An 11,044-nucleotide genomic window follows, 5' to 3' on the forward strand; every position below is an offset into this window, starting at 1 on the left:
TATCAAATTCAATTTGTATGTCATTGCTAAGAACTTAAATTGTTCTCAAAGCTTAAGTAATGTTTCAGAATATGAACTTCTCAAATCATCCATTCAGCACATAACTGAAGGCATTATGTTCATTTTATTTCCAGTTTACATAGAATCTTAGAAGACTATGTATGGTTTCCCAGAGTGGTCTCCATCTTTTATGCATAACTTAATTTGACAGCCTTTTAGATATTGAAAAATATAAGCTTAGACTCATATATTCATCAGTGGCCTTAAACAATGAGCTACTGAAATACATTTTTAGAGACCTAAAAAATTTTCTCCTAAACATAAGTGACTGACTTAAGATCTTAGTGTAAGAATCAGTTGGGGTATGTAAAAAGCTACCATACTAAATTCAAATCCAAGGTCTGCCCCACAAATGTGTGATTATGTATAAATCAATTTTTCAAAGCTTCAGTTTTATCATTTACAAGAATAAAAGCTACATTAGGTTGCTAGGGTTATTTATGAAAAAGTGTAAATATCAAAGTGTCTCATAAACTGTAAAGTATCAAGCAAATATATATTTTTATTCAAATTAGAAATATACCCAGATTTTGTTCTTTAATTACCTTACTGTCCCTGAATTGCTAGTTCTTGACTGTCCTTGATATCTTTTCAATATCTTCTTCAATTCTTATCATGGTCTTATCCTTTCAAATTCAAATGGATCTTAGTTATTATCACTACTTTTCCTTCTGCCATGCTAGTTCAGTGTAACTGTTTTTAATAAATTCACAATACATATGGAAAGAATCCTTTAAACGCTCTTATTAAAGACAGGAGCAAAAAAACAAACAAACAAACAAAAATCCACAGATTCTTCCAGCCATTACCTCTCCTGCTTTTGTGACAGAGCACCTGTTTTTTAATAAATTTTAAAAGCCCCATGTTCTGTGGCATTTGGGGTAGGTTGAATAGATTGAAAAAGATTGCTCAAAAGTAAATCGATTATCAAAAATAAATAGGTTACATTTTTTGCATGCTTTGAATTTTTAGAGTAGTCATATTTCTTTAGACATCTTTTTAAAAGAATAATTATGCTTAAGTTAACTATTTCTTGTTATATGATAATTTTTATAAAATTATAAAAATGTGAGAAAGCAGTATATTCTAACAAGGTTCATTGCATATATTTAAGATTTTGCATAGGAAAATCTAGCTTTCATAGGTTATAGTTAACCTTTGCTTGATATTCCTCTGTTGATTGTTTAAACCACACAGTTGGAAAGAGAATTACATTGGATTATACTAAGAAAAACTTTCTCCATGTCTCTGTGTCACTAAAATTGTACTAGTATGCTCAGACATGTCAAAACTAAAATGTTAACTTTCAACATTGGAATATTTTCACAAGATTTTGCTTTAAGATTATTTCCTTTCACAAAAGGATTATATATTTAATAATATTGAGAAAACAGTATGTTTTTAGCACATAAGGAGGCAGCACAGCATTAGAGATGAGAGCACTAACTCAAGTCAAACCTGAATTTGAATCCCACGCAACCCCAATCCTTTCCACTTATCTATAAACCCCATATGTTATTGTAAGGCTTTATTCGTATGATAACAAATATAAGATGTTAACTCCATGCCTAGCATGTAAAATGTTTAGGAAGCAAACAGTGATCACTGGGCTTAGGGAATACCCTTTATAAATGCTAAGAAATTGTTGTATCCAAAATAAACCATGATATAATGCAGGAGACTTATATGAGAAGTTCATGTGCTTATTCCATTTTTAATTTATGAAGACATTACTAGTTTTAGAAAGCACTAGATTTTAGGCAAGATTTATATATATAAATTGTATCTCTTCTCTTTGGAGATATAAATAACACTGAAGAATATATATGAAATCAAGTCAAAAATCTTTCTGTAATAGAAATGTAGCTACTAAAATATTTTCACTGAGATAGCTCACCTATTGGTCATAACAGAGAATTATATGGACACCACAATAAATTTATAATTTTTGAAGTAGAAAATTAAAATTTATGCTTATTCCAATGAAAAAATATGTTACGAATGTGGTGATCTATACTGAACATATTTATAGTAGCATCCATATTGGGCATTAGCAATTTGATGTATGCTATGTTGTACCAATTAGTGCACAAGGCTAACTCCTAGATGGTATCTCTGTGTCTTTGGGGAAGGATTCATTTGCTACCTGTAGAAATGCTTTTGTTGAGGCGCCTGGGTGGCTCAGTTGTTAAGTGTCTGCCTTCGGCTCAGGTCATGATCCCAGGGTCCTGGGATTGAGCCCCGCATCGGGCTCCCTGCTCGGCGGGAAGCCTGCTTCTCCCTCTCCCACTCCCCCTGCTTGTGTTCCCTCTCTCACTGTGTCTCTCTCTGTCAAACAAATAAATAAAATCTTTAAAAAAAAAAAAAAAGAAATGATTTTGTTTTCAGAATGATTCAATGGTGCAATCCAAGTCTTCAACCTATTAGGTCTTCCACTAATAATAAATTACAAAATAAACTACAGAGCAGTACTTAAAAAGCAAATGGCTCATTTGATGTATGACTCTCCCTTTAAGAGTTTCTCTGTATATACCATGAATTTATACGTTCTAACATTCAAACAAAAAGTATTTATTACTAGCTATCAAAAATGAGCTCTGAAGGTTAGGTCCTAGCATCCTACTTCCCAGTGTGCCATTACTGTGCCATATTAAGCATCAAGGCTTTCTCCCTAAAAATGTGCCCCTTAAAAACTTAGTGCTAGTCTGTACTCAACAAATCTTGAAACTACTTGGCTGTTTGCCTCTATCCTCTGCTTTATAACAATTAAATTCTTACAAGTTGGCTATTTTTCTTGCTTATTATGTGTCCACCTATTTACTGTGGTTAGAAAAATACTAGAGACAAAACCAAATACCAGCGTAGCCACAAAACCTTTAGGATGTTAGAGTCCTCTCTGGACTAATTGTGCTGCCTTTGGAAACCTTTGTTCCTTCTGATGACTGACAATTAAATATAGTTACCAGGTACCTATGATATCTTAAGATCTTACCATAAGTAAGTATAGCCATAATTAAATGTAACACAAAATAATTAAATAATCCATAGAAGGAAGTTTTTCATCTTAGTCTCAAAAAAGCTAGTATAAAAGCTTTTTAAAAATCTGAGCTCCTCTGTGGTATCTTCTTTCAGTTTGAAGTTTGCTTTAATTTGTAAAATTTTATTAATTCATCTATAATTATTCCCTCTTAGTTTCTCTTTTATCTTGAAATATATGTAATATGGAATTTTGAGCTTCCAAGAGGAAATAATTTTAATAGTTATTATTAATGTATAACATTTGTAACTGTCCTATATCTATAGTAATTTTACTCGAATGAGACCCTGTTATTTTTACAGAAAAACTTCTTTTTTTTAAGATTTTATTTATTTATTTATTTGACAGAGAGAGAGAGCACAAGCAGGGGGATCTGCAGGTAGAGGGAGAGGGAGAAGCAGGCTCTCCACTGAGCAGGGAGCCTGATGAGGGGCTCAATCCCAGGACCCTGGGATCATGACCTGAGCCAAAGGCAGACGCTTAACTGACTGAGTCATCCAGGTGCCCCTAAATCAAAAACTTCTATAGGAAAAAAGTGAGATGAGAGTTACCCTACCAGATATTAAAATATGTAAAACTGTATGGTAGTGTTTACACAGGGATAGATAATTTGAACAGAATACTGTAAAACAAAAACCATGTAAAATTAGAAATTTTGTTCATGATAATATGCCATTTTAAATCAATGGTGAAAAAATGATGTTGGAAAATTTTTAAATCATTTAGAATATTCTGTATTCCATATATAAGGGAAATTCCAGGTGGATTAACAAGCTAAATAAAAAAGAAGGTATTAGGACGAACCATGAGAGAAGATGGACTCTGAAAAACAAACTGAGGGTTCTAGAGGGGAGGGGGGTGGGAGGATGGGTTAGCCTGGTGATGGGTATTAAAGAGGGCACGTTCTGCATGGAGCACTGGGTGTTGTGCACGAACAATGAATCATGGAACACTTCATCTAGAACTAATGATGTAATGTATGGGGATTAACATAAGAATAAAAAAAAATCAATTTTAAAAAAAAAAAAAGGTATTAGAAGAAATAGGGTTATTTTTATTACCTTGGAATGGAAAGGTCTTTCTAGTTAAAACACAAAACCCAGAATGCAAAAAAGGAAAATATTGATTAATTGATTTAACCATAAAAATTAAAATTCTGTGGGCACCTGGGTGGCTCAGTCATTAAGCGTCTGCCTTCGGCTCAGGTCATGATCCCAGGGTGCTGGGATCGAGCTCCGCATCGGGCTCCCTGCTCAGCGGGAAGCCTCCTTCTCCCTCTCCCACTCCCCCTGCTTGTGTTCTCCCTCTCGCTTTGTCTCTCTCTGTCAAATAAATAAATAAAATCTTTTTAAGAAAAGTTAAAATTCTGTATAAAGAGAGGTACTAAACAAAGATAAAAGACAAATGACAAAAAATAAAGGACTAATATGCAGAATTCATGAAGAATTCCATAATTAAGAAAGAGATTAACAACCTAATAGAAAGATGGACAAAGTAGGTGAGCTGGGAGCTCACAAAAGCAGAAATACAAAGCTCCTTTAAACTTAGCAAATCAGGCTCAGCAACACTATTCGCTGAAGAAATGCAAATTTAAACAATAATTTTACCCAGCAAATTGACAAAATTGTAAAAGATGATTATTCAGTGTCTGCAAATACATGAAGAAACAGGAATAGGTATACAGTATTGATGGGAGTGTAAATTGGCAAATCCTTTTTATAAGGTAATGTGGCAGTATCTAACAGATTTAAACTCTACATATCCTTTTGAAATTCCAGGTACAGGAATCTGTCTGAAGAAATACTTGCATATATGTAAACATGTAAAATATTTGTCCTTGCCGCCTGTCAGATCCTTCACATCTTTAATCATGACTGTTAGAGCAGCCTCCTTCACTCTGATTTCTCTGCCAGCAGTTTTATTCTGCTCTATTCCATTTTTCATACTGCTGTCAGAATTATTTTCCTGAAAAGCAATTAGGATTCTGGCCCTGCCTACTTAAAGACTTCTGCTTTACTGTTGCCTATATGTTTTTTACAGTCTTTTCTCCACCTTTTTATCAGCAATCTGCCAGTCTACCACTGTCCTTCATGTTCCTTGTAGTTCCAGCTACACTGAACTCCCACTTCAATAAACCCAATGTGCTCAGCCAGCCCTTTTACAGCTCCTAGTCTGCACTCCACTCACTCATCGCTTATTTATTGAATGGCCTTGTTCTTTAAGTACTGATGATACAGCAAAGCCCAAGGTCCCCCTGTTTTGTTTTGTTTTGTTTGAAGATGTTATTGATGGGAAAGTGGAATTATTATTGAGTGTGTTTGTGTGTGTGTGGTGTGTGTGTGTGCTTAAAATCAGATAATAAGTAGTATGTAGAAAATTAAAATAAGTCAATGTGATGATGAATGGGTGGGTACCTGAGAATGGTAGACAAGGAAGATCCTGTGAGAAAATAAATCTTAAGATAATCTAATGACAAAAAGGAACCTGTCATTTAAACATCAGGAGAAAGAGCATTCCAAGCAGAGAGAACAGTGCAAAGACCCCAAGGCAGCAATACACTTAGTATGTTTGAAGTAAAAGAAATAGTATGCAAAATAAAGGCAATAGTGACAGATTTGGGAAATGTATTATATTAAGGATTGCCAGCCACCACAGCAAACAAATTCTGACGTCTCATAGACTTAACACAACAAAGGTTTATTTCTTGCTCATACTATTCATATCAGGCAGTTTTGCAGAAAGGCCCTGCTGGTAGAGATTCCACCATCTTGAACATGTGGTTTCCTGAAGTCACTGAAACAGGGAAAGAGAGGGATGGAAGAACACTGGCTCTTAACTAACTCAGCTCTGAAGTGGTACACATCATTTCCTTTTACCTTCATTGGCCAAACTAGTCATATGGACCCAATCTAACTGCATAAGAGTCTAGGCAACATATATGGAACAAACAGAATATTTGGTGAACACTGTCTCTGCTGCAGACGGGGACCTGATCTTGTAGGTTTTTATTAGCCATGTTGAAGGGTTTTAAATGTGAATGAAGGCCAATGGTCAGTTTTGAAAAAAGTTACCTGATCTGATTTTTTTTTTAAAAGATCACTCTGGCTATTATGTGGAAAATGAAAGTGAGTAATAAAGCTGGGGAAAAACTTAGAAGGCTACTGCAAGGTTCTTATTAAGAGATAATGGTGGCCCCACTCCCCCTGCTTGTGTTCCCTCTCTTACTGTCTGTCAAATAAATAAAATATTTAAAAAAAAAAAAAAAAAGAGATAATGGTGGCTTAGACTAAGAAGAAAGAGAAAGGTGAATTCGTTGGGAGTTTTTTTTTTTTTTTTAGAGGTAATAGAAGGTGCTGATGGATTGGATGTGAAATATGAAGGAAAAGGTAAGAATCAAGGATGATTCTAGAGGTAGTCTGTACATGCTATTTCTTTGTAGGGATGTCCTTTCCCAACTCCCACCTGGAAAAAATTTTCTTCCTTCCAGACCCAACTCAAGTATCATTTTTTTCTGTAAGATATTTTTAATTCCCCTGACAGATAAAGTCTTTCCTTTTTTTTCACTCCCATACCATTCTGCTCATTCTTCTTTATGATGCTTACTGAACTTCCATCTATTTCTTCTGTAAGACCATATAGTAGACCAATAAAATTGTATTGAATGAATGAGTGACTTTACAATATGTAGTATTTTCTAAAGAAAATCTTTTTCTGATGAAAATATTACAAATTGTATATTCATTCAGTACAGTTTTATTGATACATATTTTTATATATGAATACACAGCATTTGAGCCTAAGGAATTTTTTTCGGTCTCTAAAACATTATTCTTGGCTATATATCTGTAATGTTTGGCTGCCATAACTGCTTTTTTTTTTTTTAATAGAATGAGAGGCAGCTGCAGGTACTGGCAGATTACAAAATGCATAATTACTAAAAGTGACTGAAGCACATTACAGTATAATTCAACAGAAGAAAAACATCTGGCGCACGCTATGTTGATTTGTCATAAGGGAGTTTCAAAGAAAGCCCTTGCTGCAGCTGGCGGGGCCATCATTTCCCCGAAACGAATAGTACACCTTTTGTTTTGAATTCTCTCATATAATATAAAATAGAGCCTTATGTGATTTAATCTTTAGTCATCACTAAAGGATTACAGGCATTGAGGAAATTTCCCCTATGCTGTATCAACCAAAATATACATGGCTTATTCTTATCTTAAACTGTGCCTCAAAAATAACAGAATGATCTGTGCAATTACAGTAATTGATGATAATGCCTAAGATATTGGCCCAAATTTTAAGCTCCCGTTCCTTAAAGAACCATAACTTCTTTTTTTATTTAAAATATTTGTGGGGTTTTCAAAGAAACTCATGCATTGTAGGGAAGATTTTGTTCTTATCCTCATAACCATACTTTTCAGTTATATATGCCAGTGATGCTAAGAATTGAAGCACATTTCGAGTGGAAATTCTTCCTTTCAGCATGGGTTAGATATTATATTCATTTCTAAAAGGGTTAAGTATTATTATAAAACAGCTTGTAGTGCTGACATTTTTGAAATAATGCATATTTCCAACTCTCTACTGAGCATATTCATAGGTACCTCAAAATCAATATATTCAAAACTAAACCCATTATTTCACACATAACCCAAGTTTTTATTTCATCCTGTATTTCCTATTCCATGAGTGGTGGTAGCTACCCAGTTGTTCAAACAAAACTCCAGATGTCATCCTGAACTTCTCCTCACACCCCTAAATCAATTACTACTAATTCTAGCTCCTAAATATCTCTTGAATCTGTCCATTTCCCTCCAGTAGTTCAGGCTATCAACATTGCTTACCTGGATTACTGCTATAACCCACTAATTTACCACAGTCATATTTCCTTACTACTTTTTCTTGCTGTAATCAGCAAGATTTTCTGATATTCAGATCTAACCATATCATTTCTCTTCTTAAAATACTCAGTGCCGGGGCACCTGGGTGGCTCAGTCAGTTAAGCATCTGACTCTTGATTTCGACACAGGTATTGATCTCAGGGTCATGAGTTCAAGCCCTGCATTGGGCTCCACACTGGGTGTGGAGCCTACTTAAAAAAAAAAAAATACTTCAGTGTCTCCCCAGTGTATTGATTAGATAAAGTCTCAACTTTGTGTCAAGACATAGATCCTTTGCAATATGTATTTCCTGTGTTTCCAGCTTCTCCTCTTTTACTCCCTCTACCACCTCCTAGTAACACTCTGTGCCCTGTGCATACTCAACTCCTTTGAGTTCCTTAAATTTATTATTCTTTCTTATTGCGTGGCCTCCGCACATGGATTTGATTGTAACACTCTTCTTTTCTTTACCCTGCTTACTCTTCTGTTTCTCTTTCATATATCAGCTTAAAAGCCTACTTCCTCTGGAGAGACAGCTCTAATCCCTAATCATCCCTGTACATTCCCATAGCACTTTTTATAGCATTTACTACCTAAAGTAGGAGCTTTTCAATATTCAGTACTTCATAAGTTTCACTATGGCAGGAACTGGGTCTTGGTCCTCCCTGTCTCCCTAGCATTTAGCATAGTATGTCGAATGTGACAGGCATTCATTTCAGTGTTTGTTGAATGCATGAACTTTATAGTCCCTCAATCTTATCCTAAGATCAGCACTTAAAATTAGATGTTGTGAAGAAAATTCACATATTACTTTGTAACTTTGAGTTTATTCTTCAAATAACTTCTTAATAAGCTTCCCGTGAATGATTTTTGTACATAAAGCTCCTTCTGACATTCATTTTCCTAGTAGGAATCTCCCAAATTTATGATACCACTTGGTAGCTACTTTGAAAATGTAATCACTAAATCATCTGATTTGTTTTCTTGTGAGAGCAAATATGTGGTGAAAACTTTGAAAAGGCAAAATATAACATATTAGAAATGTTTTATTAAAATGTATTAGTTAACTGATTCTGTGGAGTTACCTAAAATTTGCCTCAGTTAAAAACCACTCTGTGTTCCAGGAACTTTTCTAAGCCTTGTGAATATAGTTCCTCCTCTTTCAGAGCTTTCATTCTAATGGAGAGAGACAAATAGTAAAAAAGTAAACCAACAAATGAACAAGATAATTTTAGATGTTTTAAAAAACAAATGAGTTGATATGATAGGCAGTAACTGGGACAGGGGTGGGAGCTGAAAGGGCTGCACAGTTTTTTAAAAAGTGGTCAGAAAAGCTGGCATTTAAACTGAGGCCTGAATGATAGAAATAAATCAACTCTACAGGAAAGCCAGGAAAATATTCCAGGCAGATGGAAGAATAGCAAGCACAAAGCTCCAGTATTAAAAAAAAGTAAGCCCATGTAATTAAAGTATAGTGAGTGAAGAGAGACAAAGTATAAGGTTGAGGAACTAGTCATAGATCAGATCATGAGAATCTTACAGGGAGTTTTAAGTAAAATATTTTTACTTACTATAAGTAAAATATTTAAGTAAGAGAATTTTAAGTTAAAAGAAAGACCAGTGTACAGTAGTGGGAAATCATTGAAGAATTTTAAACATCCTTAGATCTTTAAAAGATCACTTTAGCTATTGTGTATTGTGTATTATGGACTTAGAGAAGGGGCAAAAATGGAGTCAGTCTAATAACAGATATTAGATTATTACCCAATATTCCAGGCAATAGATGATAGTAGCTTAGATCTGAGTGTGGTCAGTGGAAATGGAGAGAAGTAGGCAGTTATGAAATCTATTAGGGAGGTAAAACAAAATTTATTTGTTGTCAAATACAGGGAATGAGTCAAGGGAGGAGTCAAAGATGATGCCTTAGCTTAGACTTGAACATCTGGATAGGTGGTGAGGCCTTGTACTGGGAAGGAGGAAACTTGGGGTGGTCTAGATAAGAAGTAGTTTCCATTTTGGACAGGTTACATTTGAGGTGCTCATTAGTGTTCCTTTGCAGTCATGGAATAGATGAAATCACTTAGGGGGAATGTGCAGATAGGGAAGGAAAAAACCTGGGACTATGACCAAGAGTTCTCTAATATATCTAAAGCTGGCCTGACTGCTTTAACTTGTGGTATTTTTAGTTAACTGAATGAGATTTGAAACCTTAGGATGAATTTCCTTTTTTAGTAGTCAGGTCTTTTGAAGCCATACAAAAAGTTGAGATCACAATCTTTGCAATTACTGACCATTTTCCACATACTTAGGATTAATTTTTTTTTTTAAGAGAATCTTCATTTTGCCTTTTAGGTCTTGATATTATATGATGCCACAGATATGCTTTGCTAATATCTCTTGTAATTATGAGGCAGTGTGATTTAATTGAGAGAAGATTTTGATTAAAGACTGGGTATGAACCCCATTTTTTTTCATTCAATCACTGCATGGCCTTAGGAACATTGAATAACTTCTCTGAGTCTTAATTCCTTTACTTAGAAGGTGAGAATAATAACTACTTTGCAAGCTTGAAGTGACAATAAGGTACAGTAGTGAAGTGAAGGTACAGTAGAGAACTCTCTTGGCTGATGTTCACTTAATCGTGTAACAACATTAACCAGTGAACTAAATTGCTGTGCAAAGAATGCTCACCAGTGTCCAAAGCGTGCTACATGCCCTTGCCTTAGTTGACTCCATTCTAATGCCATCGTCTGTCACTTGCTTTACAAGTGTCACTATGTTTGCTCCCAAACTAGGTTATGCCAGTTTTACTTGTTTTGGAAATACATAAATAAATATACCAGTGATATATCAGTACAGAAAGAGAAAATTATTATTTCTTTCAAAACTGAATTGGATACTTTGGAGAATTTGCTATTGCAGTACATTTGGACAGACAACCCTGAAAGAATAGAGGGAATACTGTGAAAATCTAGAAAACTCTGTATTTGGATTGCTTGCCAAGTGCCCTTAAATACTTGAACCACATTAATGGAGCCAAAAGTGGAAATAATTGTAGATGATA

The sequence above is a fragment of the Leptonychotes weddellii genome, chromosome 2 (assembly GCF_054177405.1).
Source record: "Leptonychotes weddellii isolate Sample4059 chromosome 2, ASM5417740v2, whole genome shotgun sequence".
In the NCBI taxonomy this organism is placed as follows: Eukaryota; Metazoa; Chordata; class Mammalia; order Carnivora; family Phocidae; genus Leptonychotes; species Leptonychotes weddellii.